General features: G+C 54.2%; 5 protein-coding genes across 6 annotated transcripts in view; 2 read left to right on the top strand and 3 right to left on the bottom strand.

Moving 5' to 3' along the window:
* The window catches only part of ZNF556 (zinc finger protein 556), a 433,150-nt gene that overhangs the window by 148,883 nt on the left and 267,822 nt on the right, over positions 1 to 16,445 (top strand). The gene's annotated exons all lie outside the window — the stretch shown is intronic.
* The window catches only part of THOP1 (thimet oligopeptidase 1), a 226,438-nt gene that overhangs the window by 18,278 nt on the left and 191,715 nt on the right, over positions 1 to 16,445 (top strand). The window lies entirely within an intron of this gene.
* TIMM13 (translocase of inner mitochondrial membrane 13) overlaps positions 1 to 16,445 on the bottom strand; it is a 319,004-nt gene that overhangs the window by 199,287 nt on the left and 103,272 nt on the right. Inside the window, exon 1 of one of the 2 annotated variants that reach the window (XM_050770994.1) lies at positions 2,183 to 2,192. The exons of the other annotated variant lie outside the window; for it this stretch is intronic. The gene's annotated coding sequence lies outside the window, so the exon portion shown is untranslated. Of the gene's footprint in view, positions 1 to 2,182; positions 2,193 to 16,445 lie in introns of those variants that run through there. 2 annotated transcript variants of the gene reach the window in all.
* Positions 1 to 16,445, bottom strand: part of LSM7 (LSM7 homolog, U6 small nuclear RNA and mRNA degradation associated) — a 401,328-nt gene that overhangs the window by 297,348 nt on the left and 87,535 nt on the right. The window lies entirely within an intron of this gene.
* GNG7 (G protein subunit gamma 7) overlaps positions 1 to 16,445 on the bottom strand; it is a 211,481-nt gene that overhangs the window by 113,721 nt on the left and 81,315 nt on the right. The window lies entirely within an intron of this gene.

Here is a 16,445-nt window from a genome sequence, read left to right as displayed (position 1 = left end):
AGGCTGGTCTCAAACTCCTGGGCTCAAGCGATCCTCCCGCCTCAGCCTCCCAAAGTGCTGGGATTACAGGCACAAGAGACCCTCTTTTATTGTTGCAAGATGCCGACAGGTTTCAGAAGAGGTTTGAACCAAACGGGCCCCAGGGACCCAGGTGGGGCCCTGGGATACATTTCTCCCAGGCCAGGGTTGGTTTCAGTCAGCCTGAGCGTGCAGACACCTGTGTCCTGGGCACCAAACTTGACATTCTCGGTTCCTATCAGGCAGTGGAGGCGGGGAGGTGGGGGTTGCGGGGAGGGACCGGGCTCACGTGCCAGGCTCCGGGGAAGCGTCCTAAACATTCTCAGAAATGACCACGCCCAGCACCGGCCTTGGGTGGCTTCTCTCGGTATCTGCTTTCTGGGAAGTGGGTCCCTGCAGCCCGGGGTTCCTTCCCCGCCACTCCAACCCTTCCTAAGCCACTCAGCCCAGGGATCCAGGGCCCTGGCGAGACAGCCTGGGAGACGCAGAGTGGGAAGTGATGACTGGGAGCTGGTATCGCGAATGTCTACACGCAGACTGACTTCAGGGGCGAGGAATTCCGCCTGGCGAGCGTCTAGACTGCGGTGTTTCTGGGACGCTGGGAGCTGGAGCCAGGACAGGTCTCCCGGGAGCTGGGCTGTGCTGCCACCTGCTGGTCACCGCCCGACAGGCGGCCTCGCTGTCACCACTGCGTGAGCTCGAGGTGGGCCCCGTCCCAGGCCCGTGGCAGGAGGGGGTCCCGTCCTGCGTGGGGCTTGACGGCAGGTGGGCAAGACGGTGCATAGCCTGAATCTATTTAATGATTTATTTGATAATACCATTTAAAAATCTCTCTTCAGCACTTTGGGAGGCCGAGACGGGCGGATCACGAGGTCAGGAGATCGAGACCATCCTGGCTAAGCCGGTGAAGCCCCGTCTCTACTAAAAAATACAGAAAACTAGCCGGGCGAGGTGGTGGGCGCCTGTAGTCCCAGCTACTCGGGAGGCTGAGGCAGGAGAATGGCGTGAACCCGGGCGGCAGAGCTTGCAGTGAGCTGAGATCCGGCCACTGCACTCCAGCCTGGGCGACAGAGCGAGACTCCGTCTCAACAACAACAAAAAATAAATAAATAAATAAATAAATAAATAAATAAATAAATAAAAAAAATCAAAATCTCTCTTAGGCCGGGTGCAATTGCTCACGCCTATCATCCCAGCACTTAGGGAGACCAAGGTGGGAGGATCACTTGGGCTCAGAAGGTTGAGACCAGCCTGGCCAACAGAGCAACACCAGGTCTTTATAAAAGAGTAAAAATTAGCCGGGCGTGCTGGTGGGCGCCTGTAATCCCAGCTACTCAGGAGACCGAGGCAGGAGAATCGCTCAAACCCGGGAGGTGGAGGCTGCACTGAGCCTTGATCGTGCCACTGCATTCCAGCCTGGGCGACAGAGTGAGATTCTGTCTCTAAAACAATAAAAAGTAAAAGTAAAAATAAATAAAAATCTCTCTCTTTCTTTTTTTTTTTTTTAGACGGAGTCTCACTCTGTCGCCAGTCTGGAGTGCAGTGGTGCGATCTCAGCTCACTGCAACCTCTGCCTTCCGGATTCAAGTGATTCTCTTGCCTTAGCCTCCCGAGTAGCTGGAACTACAGGCACCCGCCACCACACCCAGCTAATTTTTCTATTTTTAGTAGAGATGGGGTTTCACCATGTTGGCCAGGATGGTCTCAATCTCTCGACCTTGTGATCCGCCTGCCTCGGCCTCCCAAAGTGCTGGGACTACAGGTGTGACCCAGCACACCTGGCCAAATCTGTGTTTCTTTTAAATAATTGGATTGACTTTGGTCTACGGTCTCCCCTGGGGCCCCATCCTTCTCTGGGGTGGGGCTGTCCTGGGCACTGCAGGGTGCTGAGCAGCATCCCTGGCCTCTGCCCACTCCATGCCAGGAGCACCCCCAGTTGTGATAACCACACATGTCCCCAGACATCGCCCAGTGCCCCCTAGGGACAGCATCACCCCCATTTAAAAACAGTTGCAGGGTAGCAGCCCAGGCTGCAAAGAAGGTGCGTCTGGGAGCTGGGCATTTCACATCGGGGTGACCCAACCTGGGCGAAGGGAGGGGGCCTCCGTGAGAAGACTCAAGCCAGGACCCCCCAGGCAGGATCCGGGCTCCCACGGCACAAAAGCCCCAAGTCCAGGGCTCCTGGAGATGTTTTAAAATCCAGTCGACGAACGATGAATAAAATACTTGTGAGTCTATAATCGTGAATCCAGCCTGGATTCTGTTTGTCTTTATGCCGAGACAATTGTAAAATACAGGTTTGGAATTTTTTTTTTTTTTTGAGAGAGAGTCTTGCTGTGTTGCCCAGGCTGGAGTGCTGTGGCATGACCTCAGCTCACTGCAACTTCCACCTCCCAGTTCAAGCGATTCTCCTGCCTCAGCCTCCTGAGTAGCTGGGACTACAGGTAACCACCACCATGCTCGGCTAATTTTGTGTTTTTAGTAGAGACGGGATTTCACCATGTTGGCCAGGATGGTCTCGAACTCCTGACCTCAGGTGATCCATCCGCCTCGGCATCCCAAAGTGCTGAGACTACAGACGTGAACCATCATGCCTGGCCAACTTCAGACGTTTTTTGAGCGGAGGTGGCCCAGGAGGGCAAATGTGCCCCAGGCCCTGAGCATCCCAACATGGCCCTGCAGGCAGGTAGAACCAGCCAGGGAAAGGGATGGTGTTTAAGAGACGTGAAAAAGGAATTCAGACGAAGAATGTCAGACATGAGGTTAACCCAGCTGGTGGCTGCAGCCTACTGTCCTGCCATAGGCCACACGCTGTCTCCTGCTGAATTAGCGCCTACATTGGATTAGGTGAATTCGCTCGAATTACGTTGAATGAGGTGTTGAATTGACACATAGGGGGACTCTGAGCTCTCAGCCCCTCACCTAAAGTCCATTGTCTCAAGCCACTGCCTCATTGGAAGAGCAGGTGTCTACGCTGCCTGGAGAGGGGGAGATCCTGCGTTAATTGTTCGGGGAAAATACAATCTCTCCCCTGCTCACATTGGACACCAGAATAAACTCCCAATGGGGCAGACGGCATAAACCAGGGGGACCCCCAGCTCCTGGGATTCACCTGTTCTCTCCCTCCCCGCTCAAGGTGTGGATCTCAATGTGTGCAGCCTCCTGCGACCTCAGGAGGAGAGATGGTCATGGAATGCAGTCTCTTGGGGGTCCGTGGATTCCCTTAACCTGGGGGTGGGGGGTCTCAATAGGGGTGATTCTGCCCCCAGGGGACACTGGGCAATGTCTGGGGACATCTGTGGTTGTCATGCCAGGAGGTGCTCCCGGCATGGAGTGGGTGGAGGCCAGGGACGCCACTCAGGACCCTGCAGTGCCCAGGACAGCCAGACCTCAGAGGAGCTAGCCCCAAACATCCACAGTACCTAGCAGAAGAGATCCTGATTTAATTACTTGGGGAAAAAAAGAAAAAAAAGAAAAAAAAGATCAAGGGACCCTGGCTCTGCCAATACACTCAGACTGCGGCAGCATGTGAATCCTGAATTAAAAAGGTGCAAATCAAACTCGCAGCCTAAGGCCAGCAAAGGCCACGGTCACAGCGACATCTAAAGGCCGACAAGTGTAATGCAGAATCCACTCAGGGAACTGGGGCCCCGCGCCCACCCCCAGGGTAAAGGGGGCCGGCCTCACACAGGGTCCCTTGCAGGCGTCTGTTGCGAGACCACATCCTCAACACCCGGTGAACGGCGCTGGGAGCAGACTCAAGGCTCCAGAGGTCCCAGGAGGGCGGGAAGAGAATTCCCCCAGCTGCAGCCTGAGCATGGTCGCCAGAAAGCAGGTGCGGGGACTTTCCCTAGCACCCTCTCCCTGCCCTCCGTGTACCCACAGAGGGGCCCTGCACGTCCGTCTCAGGCAGGTGTGCGGTGAAATGCGCACAACATAAAAGCTCCCTTTGCAGGCCGGGCGCGGTGGCTCAAGCCTGTAATCCCAGCACTTTGGGAGGCCGAGATGGGCAGATCACGAGGTCAGGAGATCGAGACCATCCTGGCTAACCCGGTGAAACCCCGTCTCTACTAAAAAATACAAAAAACTAGCCGGGCGAGGTGGCGGGCGCCTGTAGTCTCAGCTACTCGGGAGGCTGAGGCAGGAGAATGGTGTGAACCCGGGAGGCGGAGCTTGCAGTGAGCTGAGATCCGGCCACTGCACTCCAGGCTGGGCGACAGAGCGAGACTCCGTCTCAAAAAAAAAAAAAAAACTCCCTTTGCAGACATTCAGTGGCATTCGGGCAGCCATCATCTCTATCTAGTTCTAGAACATTCTCGGCCCCCCAAAAAGATACCCCATCCCCGTCGGCTGTCACTTCCCATCCCCCTCCCCGAGCCCTGGCACCCACGCATCCCCTTCCTGCCTCCCTAGACTGGCCTGTCCTGGACATTTCATAGAACTAGGATCACACACTGTGTGGCCTTTTGGATCTGGCATCTCTCACTGAGTGGGATATCCTCGAGGTGCATCCACACTGCACGTGGCCTGGGTCAGAGTCTCGTTCACAGCTGAGTCTCGTTCCAGTGTGTGGCAGGCCACACTGTGGAAGGCCACGCTCTATTCACCCACTAATGGACACTTGCGTCCTTTCCACCTTTTAGCCATCGTGAATCGTACCATACGAACATTTGTGGCAAGGTTCTATTTGAACACCTGCTTCCAATTCCTCTGGGCACATAACTAGGAGTGGAATTGCTGGGTCATGTGGTGACTCCGCGTTCAGCCTTTTGAGGAACCGCCAGACTGGTTTCCACGGCGGCTGCCCCATCTTGCATCACACGTCAATTCTCAACGCCAAGGCGTTCCTCAGCTTTTAAACAAGGCACTAAGGCAGGAGGCAGGAGATGATTGTTCGAGGCCACCCTGGAGCCATCGGCAGAGCCAGAACTTGCAGCTGTGATTTGTGCTGTGGTTCCAGCCCAAGCCTTCCTTCCTTGGCTTCAGTGCCAGGCTGGGCAAGGTGTGTGGAACAGCCCAGCTTTCCAGGCCACTTTCAGAGTACTTGGCAGCCACTGTCTGTTCTCAACGTGCCATCTGTGAGATTCTAAAGAGCCACTGCTGAGTAATTGGGTTGCCCTGCACTGGGAAATTGTCTTTGCAAGGAAGCAGCGAGGCGGAGGAGGCTGGAGGGTTCCCTAAGATCATGCACCCACGGCAGCCAGCAATGTGCCCGGCACAGTGAAGGGCCTTGGCCAAGGGGCACCTCCTGTCCCCTCCAAATCCTTACAGGCCACCCCAGGACCTGGTGACCTGGGACAGACTCCTGTATGGGCCTTGTTCCCCTGGTGCCAGCAGGGAACAGGGCAGGATGGAAAAACCACCCAGTAGCCAGTGGCCTGCTGATGTCACCAAGCTGCAGGGCTGCCTGGCATTGATTAAACACAGCTGGTGTGGGCCAGGCATGGTGTCTCATACCTCTGATCCCAGTGCTTTGGGAGGCTGAGGCGGGAGGATCTGTTGGGCTCAGGAGTTCAAAATCAGCCTGGGCAACATAGTGAGACCCTATCTCTAATTTATTATTATTGTTTTGAGCCAGAGTCTCGCTCTGTTGCGCAGGCTGGAGTGCAGTGGCACGATCTCGGCTCACTGCAACCTCCGCCTCCTCCCATGTTCCAGCAATTCTCCTGCCTCAGCCTCCTGAGTAGCTGGGATTACAGGCGTGTGCCACCGCGCCCAGCTAATTTTTGTATTTTTAGTAGAGATGAGATTTTGTCATGTTAGCCGGGCTAGAGAGTCCATCTCTATTAAAAAACAAAGAAAGAGGGCCGGGCGCGGTGGCTCAAGCCTGTAATCCCAGCACTTTGGGAGGCCGAGACGGGCGGATCATGAGGTCAGGAGATCGAGACCATCCTGGCTAATACGGTGAAACCCCGTCTCTACTAAAAAATACAAAAAACTAGCCGGGCGAAGTGGCGGGTGCCTGTAGTCCCAGCTACTCGGGAGGCTGAGGCAGGAGAATGGCGTGAACCCGAGAGGAGGAGCTTGCAGTGAGCTGAGATCCGGCCACTGCACTCCAGCCTGGGTGACAGAGCAAGACTCCGTCTCAAAAAAAAAGAAAAAACAAAAACAAAAAAAGAAAGGCTGGGTGCGCTGGCTCACACTTATAATCCCAACACTTTGGAGGCCAAAGCGAGCGGATCACCTGAGGTTGGGAGTTCGAGACCAGTCTGACCAATAAGGAGAAACCCCATCTCTACTAAAAATACAAAATTAGATGGGCTTGGTGGCACATGCCTGTAATCCCAGCTACTCGGGAGGCTGAGGCAGGAGAATCGCTTGAACCCGGGAGGCGGAGGTTGCAGGTTGCAGTGAGCCGAGATCGTGCCATTGCACTCCAGCCTGAGCGAAACACCGTCTCAAAACAAACAAACAAAACAAAACAAAACAGACGAAACATATCTGGTGGGTTCTTGGGCAAGGCTGGCGACCAGGTCCTTAGGGAAGGATGTTTCCAGGAGCTGCCAAGAACAGTGGGGCTCGGGTTCTGCCCGCCCCTTCCTGTGACTGTTTCCTCATCTGGGGTCACGGGATAGTGCAGCCCTGCCTCCCTGGTCGTGCAGGTGACTGTGAGTGAAAGCGTCTTGGAATCAGAAGGTTCTGGCACCAAAGCTTTGCATCAGCCTTCCACCAGCGTGCTGCCCAGCCTGTGACTATCGGAAAAACTTTAGCTTGCTTCCGCCTAATTACATTCCGTTAGCCCAAAGTCTCTGACGTTCGGGGCTGGATCGTTCTCTGAGATGGGGCCGTCCTGGGCACTGCAGGGTGCTGAGCGGCGTCCCTGACCCCCACCCACTCCATGCCAGGAGCATCTCCAGTTGTGACAACCACAGACGTCCCCAGACATCACCCAGAGTCCCCTGGAGGCAGACATGTCCCACTTGAGAACCGCTGGCCTGGACCAGAAACTAGATCTTTCAGGGAGGCAGAGCTCAGCAGTCGTCCAGGCAGAGCCCGGCCCAGCCCTGCAGCTCTGCCCTGCCCTGGTCTGTGAGCTCTGAGGACCCCGTCAATCTGATCAAGAAGCCACACTAGGTCACCTCAGACCAAGGACATTCTGCAATGATGCTTCACGACTGTCCTCTCCGCCTCCAGCCCTCAAAGACCTGGCCTGGGTCCCCTTCCCGTGGCTCCCAGACCTCGGTCTCCAGGGAGCCCTCCGGAATGCCCTTCCTCCTGCCTTCAGTGCTCCTCCCCATCCTGCAAGGGTCGGCAACGGTGTCCCCTCTTTAGAGACCTTCCTGGACACCATGTGGCACAGACTCTGTCCTCTTGGTGCCACCTCATCCTATTTTGTCTTTCCCTTTTTTTTTTTTTTGAGATAGGGTCTTGCTCTGCTGCCTAGGCTGGAGTGCAGTGGTGCAATCACAGTTCACTGCAACCTCAGCCTCCTGGGCTCAAGTGATCCTCCCGCCTCAGTCTCCCGAGTAGCTAGAACTACAGGTGTGCACCACCATGCCCGGTTATTATTTTCTTTTTTTAATTTTGTAGAGATGGGGTGTTGCTATGTTGCCTGGGCTGGTCTCAAACTCCTGGCCTCAAGTGATTCTTCCACCTCAGCCTTCCAAAGTGCTGGGATTACAGGCATGACCATTTCCTTATCTTCTAAGACCCTGTTTGGTTTGCCTGTGTGTCTGGGCGTGTGCTGTCTGTGTGTGACAGATGCTCCCTGAGAACAGGACTTGATTCCACCTGTATCAGGCTGGGCCCCCAGCATCTAGGCTGTCCCTGGCACACGGCGAGTATCGAGTCAATGTTTGCTGACCGACCGACGGACTGGCCTCCCATCCACTCTTCCACTCACCAGCTTCTCCATCTTGCCCAAATCCCTGCCAACCCCAGGGCACTGAGGGTACAGATTGCTCCTCACCTGTGCCCCTTGCAAAGCTCTCAGACACATTTTTTTCTGTTCTGTGTGTGTGTGTGTCTCTGTTGCCCAGGCTGGAGTGCAGTGGTGCAGCCTCAGCTCACTGCAACCTGCACCTGCCCTGTTCAAGCAATTCTCCTGCCTCAGCCTCCCAAGTAGCTGGGATTACAGGCACCTGCCATCACACCCACCTAATTTTTGTATTTTTAGTAGGGAGGGGGTTTCACCATGTTGGCCAGGCTGGTCTCGAACCCCTGACCTCAAATGATCTGCCCGCCTCGGCCTCCCAAAGTGCTGGGATTACAGACGTGAGCCACCGTGCCCAGCCTGTTCTTTTTTTTTTTTTTTTAATAAACAATTTTATTTGAAATAATTTTAGATTTACAGGAAAGCTGCAAAGAGAGAGTCCCCGCCCACACCTTCCTCTTCAGGGGCCACCCTCTGTAACCACACGGCATTGCTCACAGCTGGGGAACGCTGGCACCTTCCTATTAACCAAGTGCCACACTCAATTCAGCTTCCCTCAGTTTTCCCCTCACAGCCTTTCCTGCCCCGTCATGACCCCATCCAGGAGCCCACGTGGCATCTGACTGTCCCATCTCCCCGGGTTCCTCTGGGCTCTGTCGGTTTCTTCGTCTTTCTTTGGTATTTCCATGAACCTTTTTGTTTGTCTCTTTAGGAAAACAGTTACTATCCATGAAAAACAAAAAATGTGCGGTGGCTCACGCCTGTAATCCCAGCACTTTGGGAGGCCAAGGCAGGCGGATCACAAGGTCAGGAGATCGAGACCATCCTGGCTAATTTGGTGAAACCCGTCTCTACTAAAAATGCAAAAAATTAGCCGGGCGTGGCGGTGGGTGCCTGTAGTCCCAGCTACTCGGGAGGCTGAGGCAGGAGAATGGTGTCAACCCGGGAGGCGGAGCTTTCAGTGAGCCGAGATCACGCCACTGCACTCCAGCCTGGGCGACAGAGCGAGACTTGGTCTCAAAAACAAAAAGAAAAACAAAAAATATCATTCTGGCTACCCTGAGAGCTTATTATTGCTATTTTAAAATGAATGAATACCTGTTTGACATGTTCTCAGTCTTGATTTCAAATTCAACCAATATCAAGTAGGAGGCATATAAACAAAAGCTCTTTGGAATAATCGTCAGGACCACAGAGTTTCAGAACCTTTGTCCTAAGCCAGGGGTTAGCAAACGACAGCCCCTGGACCACATCTAGCTGACTGTGTGTTTTTGTAAATAAAGTTTTATTGGCACGCGGCCACGCCCACTTGTTTACATATTGCTTGCGGTGGTTTTCCCGCTACAACGGCAGGCAGAGACCATCGGACCCTGCAAAGGCTAATACGTTTGCTATCTGGATCTCTGCAGAAAAGTTTGCTACCCCAGGCCTCACACATGGCAAGTTCACAGCAAGCATTTGCTTAAAATTAGGCTGAGCCCTAATCAGGGTGAAGGGCATGGTCAGACATCTGGGGATCATTGAAATGTCCATTCTGGGCCGGGTGCGGTGGCTCAAGCCTGTAATCCCAGCACTTTGGGAGGCCGAGACGGGCGGATCATGAGGTCAGGAGATCGAGACCATCCTGGCGAACACGGTGAAACCCCGTCTCTACTAAAAAATACAAAAAACTAGCCGGGCGAGGCGGCGGGCGCCTGTAGTCCCAGCTACTCGGGAGGCTGAGGCAGGAGAATGGCATAAACCCGGGGGGCGGAGCTTGCAGTGAGCTGAGATCCGGCCACTGCACTCCAGCCCGGGCGACAGAGCCAGACTCCGTCTCAAAAAAAAAAAAAAAAAAAAAAAAAAAAAAAAAAAAAAAAAAAAAAAGAAATGTCCATTCTGTCCCACCTTGTACAGCAAACGCCACCATGGAGCAGGGCTCAGCCGTGAAAAGGAACGAGGCTCTGACACTGGCCACAGTGTGGCTGGACCTTGAGGACATCACGATCCATGAAAGGAGCCAGACACAGAAGACCACGTGGTGTGTGATCCCATTTCTTTTTTTTTTTTTTTTTTTTTTTTTTTGAGACGGAGTCTCACGCTGTTGCCCAGGCTGGAGTGCAGTGGCGCGATCTCGGCTCACTGCAAGCTCCGCCTCCCGGGTTCCCGCCATTCTCCTGCCTCAGCCTCCTGAGTAGCTGGGACTACAGGCGCCCGCCACCGCGCCCGGCTAATTTTTTTTTTTTTTTTTTTGTATTTTTTTTTTTTAGTAGAGACGGGGTTTCACTGTGGTCTCGATCTCCTGACCTTGTGATCCGCCCGCCTCGGCCTCCCAAAGTGCTGGGATTACAGGCTTGAGCCACCGCGCCCGGCCGTGTGATCCCATTTCTACGAAATGTCCGGGACAGGCCCATCCACAGGGACAGGGAGGGGATGCGCATGTGGCGGGGCTGCCGGGGGAGATGGGATGTGACTGCTCATGGGGGACAGGGCTTCTTTTGGGGGTGACACCATGTTCCGGAATTAGATAAAGGAGATGGTTGCACAACTCTGTGAGCTGTGCACAAACTGCTGAGCTGCACATTTTTAAAGGGTGAATTTTATGGTGCGTGAATTATATCTCAATAAAGCTAATCCCAGCACTTCGGGAGGCCGAGGTGGTGGGGGGGTGGTGGTGGATCACCTGCGGTCGGAGTTCAAGACCAGCCTGACCAACATAAAGAAACCCTGTCTCTACTAAAAATATACAATTAGTTGGGCGTGGTGGCAGGTGCCCGTAATCCCAGCTACTGGGGAGGCTGAGGCAGGAGAATCGCTTGAACCTGGGAGGCAGAGGTTGCAGTGAGCTGAGATCACGCCATTGCACTCCAGCCTGGGCAACAAGAGCGAAACTCGGTCTCAAAAACAAAGAAAAGAAAAGGAAAGAAAAGAAAAGAAAAGAGAAAAGAAGAGGAGAGGAGAGGAGAAAAGAAAAGAAGACACAAAAACCTGTAGAATGAAAGGCAGGCAGGCCCCCCTGCACTCTGGCTACAAGACGTTGTCGTCCCGCCTCCTCTCTCTGCAGGCAGGTCACTGCCCCCCTTGCAAACCTCTGCCCTGATCCCCCAACCCACAGCCCAGAGCTGCGCCCTTGCTCCAGAAAACCTGCCACCCCAGGGGCCACTCCAGCCTCAGACCAACAGGATATTAAAAAAGGCGAAACCGCGGGGCGCGGTGGCTCAAGCCTGTAATCCCAGCACTTTGGGAGGCCGAGGCGGGCGAATCACGAGGTCAGGAGATTGAGACCATCCTGGCTAATACGGTGAAACCCCGTCTCTACTAAAAATACAAAAAACTAGCCAGGCGAGGTGGCGGGCGCCTGTAGTCCCAGCTACTCCGGAGGCTGAGGCAGGAGAATGGCGTGAACCCGGGAGGCGGAGCTTGCAGTGAGCTGAGATCTGGCCACTGCACTCCAGCCTGGGTGACAGAGCCAGACTCCGTCTCAAAAAAAAAAAAAAAAAAAAAAAAAAAAGGCAAAACCTCAGAATCGTTTCCTATCGAAACCAATTAGAAAGCTCTTGGGTAGGAGTCCAAGGTTTTCAAGCAATTAAAGGCAAAAGAGAAGATTTTCAACGAAACATCCCAGCTGGGGGTGGGCTTCTTACGGTCCCGTCGTTGGCCACCGTGGAGGGATCCGGGGGTGAGCTCGTGCCGCCAGCACCCCCAGCCGACGTGGGTTGGCCAGTTAGCCGGGCATGGTGGTGCACACCTGTAATCCCAGCTAATCGGGAGACTGAGGCAGGAGAATCGCTCGAACCCAGGAGGTGGAGGTTGCAGTGAGCTGAAATCGTGCCACTGCACTCCAGCTCTGGGCGACAGAGCAACACAGCTCTGTGCATAAAACAGACTCCTGCGGTGCAAACGCTGGCTCCCTTTGAGGTTGAGTTTTGTGACCTTGAGTTTCCTGGCCTGAGCTTCCAGTTTCGTTTATAAAAGGGGTGACGTGGCCTCCTTCCCGCTCTGAAGGTCGCGGATTACACAGAGGTGGTGCGACTCATACAGGTTTCTGCCAACAGTGGCCCCACCAACAGTCACCTTTCCTTAGCACAGCGCCTTCCTCCTGGGGTGACGTCTCCCCCTCCTGCACACTCCTGTGGCTTACTGAGACCTGAGTAAAGCTCACTTTCCTTGAAAGAGGTTTAGTGGTGGCCCCTCAAAATTCTTGTCCACCGGGTGCCTCGGAAAATGACTGTTACGCACTAATCACATTTGCATAAAACTTAGGTTGAAGCTGGATGTGGTGGTCCACACCTGTGGTCCCAGGTACTCGGGAGGCTGAGGGGGGAGGATCGCTTGAGCCCTAGGATTTCAAGGCTGCAGTGAGCTATGATGGTGCACTCCAGCCTGGGCAACAGAGCAGCCAGACTCCAGATACAAAAAATTAATAATAAAAAAAAATTCCTGGCTGGGCATGGTGGCTCACGCCTGTAATCCCAGCACTTTGGGAGGCCGAGGTGGGTGGATCACCTGAGGTCAGGAGTTCGAGACCAGCCTGACCAACATGGTGAAACCTCATCTCTACTAAAAATACAAAGTTAGCCGGGCGTGGTGGCACACGCCGGTAATCCCAGCTACTTGGGAGGCTGAGGCAGGAGAATCGCTTGAACCTGGGAGGCGGAGGTTGCAATGAGCCGAGACTGCACCACTGCACTCCAGCCTGGGTAACAGAGCAAGACTCTAGATACAAAAAATTAATTAAAGAAAAATGACTGGGCACGGTGGCTCACACCTGTAATCCCAGCACTTTGGGAGGCCGAGGTGAGTGGATCACCTGAGGTCAGGAGTTCGAGACCAGCCTGGCCAACGTGGTGAAGCCCCGTCTCTACTAAAAATACAAAATTATCTGAATGTGGTGGTGCACACCTGTAATCCCAGCTACTCGGGAGGCTGAGGCAGGAGAATCGCTTGAACCTAGGAGGCGGAGACTGCTGTGAGCTGAGATCATGCCACTGCACTCCAGCCTGGGTGACAGAGCGAGACCTCCATCTCAAAAAAAAAAAAAAAAAAAAAAAAAAAAAAAAAAAAAAAAGAAGGAGACAGAGAGAGACAGAGAGCAGAAAACAGAAGCAGAGACTGGAGTAATTCGACAATAAGCAAAAGTCAAGGTTTGCCAGAGCCCCCGGAAGCCAGAGGACACGGAAGGATCCTTTCCTGGAGCCCCCAGGGGAGCACAGCCCTACAGACACCTTGGCGTAGTACTTCTGCCCTCCAGAACCACGACAGGACACACATCTGTGGACTGATGCTTCCAGGTCTGTGGTCACCTGTTACAGCAGCCACAAGAGGCTCATCTCCCCGTCTTCTCTCCCCTTCCTTTAAGCTTATCACCATGGAGGAGTGAGTTCAATCCCCTCTGCCTGCCCAAAACCCCCAACAACTTGTTTTTTGTGTGAGATGGAGTCTTGCTGTGTCGCCCAGGCTGGAGTGCAATGGCACCATCTCGGTTCACGGCAAGCTCCGCCTCCTGGGTTCAAGCGATTCTCCTGCCTCACCGTCCCGAGTAGCTGGGATTACAGGCGTGCGCCCTCATGTCCAGCTAATTTTTGTATTTTTAGTAGAGACGGGTTTCACCATGTTGGCCAGGCTGGTCTCGATCTCTTGACCCCCGATCCACCCAACTCGGCCTCCCAAAGTGCTAGGATTAGAGGCGTGAGCCACTGCGCCCGGCCATTTTTTTTTTAACTTTTTAAAAATTATTATTATTATTTTGAGAGAGTCTCGCTGTGTCACCCAGGCTGGAGTGCAGTGGCGTGATCTCGGCTCACTACAACCTCCACCTCCCAGGTACAAGTGATTCTCCTACCTCAGCCTCCTGAGTAACTGGGATTACAGGCGCCCGCCACCACGCCCGGCTAATTTTTGTATTTTTAGTAGAGATAGGGTTTCACCATGTTGGCCAGGCTGGTCTCGAACTCCTGACCTCGTGATCCACCCGCCTCGGCCTCCCAAAGTGCTGGGATTACAGGCGTGAGCCACTGCGCCCGGCTCCTGGTGGTTTTTAAGCTTGCAAAGGGTGCAGGATAAGCCCTGCAGAAGTCAATGGTCAGTAATGAGGGCTGCGGATTCAGCCCATCTCCAGGGAAAGCCCCGAAACTGGCAACACCAGCTACTTCTGGGAAGGAGAACGCAATGAGAGCAACGGGGCAGAGACGGGGGCTTTGGTTTCACTTTCACCATGTGCCATTTATACCCCTAGAGCTCTGGACACCCTGGGCATGGCCACTGATGCAAAACGTTGGTCCTTCTTCCTGGGGGTGTGTGGCCAAGTGAGGGTAGGTGAGGGAGAAGCCACTTCCGGGCTAAGGCCCTCAATACCCAGGCTCAGTCTGGGTTCTTCTGTGTCCCAGGAGGCAAAAAAGGTGACCACAAGTTGGGCTGTGGTATCAAAACCAGAACAAACGGGGTGTTCCAAGCCTGGGCAACACAGCAAGACTCCCATCTCTACAAAACATAATTAGCCAGGCGTGGTGGGGCACCTGTAGTCCCAGCTACTTGGGAGGCTGAGATGGGAGGGTCGCTTGAGCCCCGGCGTTTGAGGCTGCAATAAGCTGTGGTTGTGCCACTGCACTCCAGCCTGGGCAACGGAGCAAGACCAGGTCTCAAGAAAACAAACAAACAAGGTGTTCTTTACCCAAAGGAATTGCAAGCAGGGGCTGGGACAGATACTTGTACTGTTCACTCATGTTCACAGAAGCCAAAAGGTGGAAGCAAGCCAAGTGTCCATCAACAGATGGACGGATAAACACAGCACGGTACATCTGTATGGTGGAATATTACTCAGCCATGAAAAGGAAGGGAGTCCCAACACAGGCTGCAACACGGATGCACCTTGAGGACGTCACGCTCCGTGAGAGAAGTCAGACAGAAAAGAACAAATCGGCCAGATGTGATGGCTCACGCTTTTAAACCCAGCACTTTGGGAGGCCAAGGCGGGTAGATCACTTGAGGTCAGGAGCTCGAGACCAGCCTGGCTAACATGGTGAAACTCCACCTCTACTAAAAATACAAAATTAGCTGGGTGTTGTGGCAGGCGCCTGTAGTCCCAGTGACTCAGGAGGCTGAAGCGGAAGAATTGCTTGAACTCGGAAGGCGGAGGTTGCAGTGAGCTGAGATCACACCACTGCACCCCAGCCTGGTGACAGAGCGAGACTGCATCTCGAAAAAAAAAGGACAAACCGGCCGGGCGCGGTGGCTCAAGCCTGTAATCCCAGCACTTTGGGAGGCCGAGACGGGCGGATCACGAGGTCAGGAGATCGAGACCATCTTGGCTAACATGGTGAAACCCCGTCTCTACTAAAAATACAAAAAACTAGCCAGGCGAGGTGGCGGGCGCCTGTAGTCCCAGCTACTCGGGAGGCTGAGGCAGGAGAATGGCGGGAACCCGGGAGGCAGAGCTTGCAGTGAGCTGAGATCCGGCCACTGCACTCCAGCCTGGGCGACAGAGCGAGACTCCGTCTCAAAAAAAAAAAAGGACAAACCTTGTGTGATTGCACGCCTAGGCGGTCCCTAGAGTCGTCAAATTCAGAGACAATCCATCTGTTGATGGACGCTTGGATGGCTTCCACCTTTTGGCTGCTGTGAACAAGAGCGAACAGTACAAGGGAAGCAGGTTGGGGGGTGCCAGGGGCTGGGGAGGGGACGGGGAGCGAGTGTGCCATGGGGACAGAAATTCTGTTTGGGAAGATGGAAAGTTCTCGAGATGACGGTGGTGATGGCTGCACCGCCGTGCAAATGTGCTGAATGCCACTGAACTGAGCACTTAGAAATGGCTAAAATGGTCAATATTATGTTTCATATATCTTACCGCAATTCAAAAAAGAAAGAAAGGCGCTCCGGTGGCTCTCAGGCAGAGCTCCACCTCTGTCTGGTTGCCGGTGATGCCACAGTATAGCAGGCCCCTCCTCTCCAGAGCGGTGGCCATGACCTGTTGCCAGCCCCGACCTGCGGGAGGCTGAGCCCGGCGGCGCCTTCTGGGAAGGAGTGAAGGAGGGAGCCTTTCTGATAATTACCCCCAGGCAGAGGGCAGGCGGGCACAGGGGCCCAAGCCCCTCCAACCCATCCCACAGGCCCCAGGGTGTTTACTGAGCTTGGAGAATTCCGTACTGTGGGCTGGGCCACTCCTGCCCTGAGACAGGAAGACAAGGTCGGCTCAGGGCACAGAAGCCACCGCACGGCTGTCACCTTTCCTTGTGGATGCAGAGCCAGGACCCCGGGCTCTGTGGTTTACCTCCCTGGGGACTCGGGCTCTGTGCTGAGGGTGCATGCGCTATTCCCTGGGGCCCCTAGACCTCTTCCTTTCTTTCTTCTTTCTTTCTTTCGAGACAAGATCTCGCTCTGTTGCCAGGCTGGAGTGCAGTGGCGCGGTCTCGGCTCACTGCAACCTCGGCCTCCTGGGTTCAAGTGGCTTTCCTGCTTCAGCCTCCCGAATAGCTGGGACCACAGGTGCATATCACTGCACCCAGTTAATTAAAAAAATTTTTTTTGTGGACATGGGGGTCTCACTCTTTTACCAAGGCTGGTTCTGGACTCCTGATCT

This window comes from Macaca thibetana, chromosome 19 (assembly GCF_024542745.1).
Source record: "Macaca thibetana thibetana isolate TM-01 chromosome 19, ASM2454274v1, whole genome shotgun sequence".
Lineage (NCBI taxonomy): Eukaryota > Metazoa > Chordata > Mammalia > Primates > Cercopithecidae > Macaca > Macaca thibetana.
Note: the sequence above shows the minus strand (reverse complement) of the source record. Positions and strands in the feature narration are given on the sequence as shown.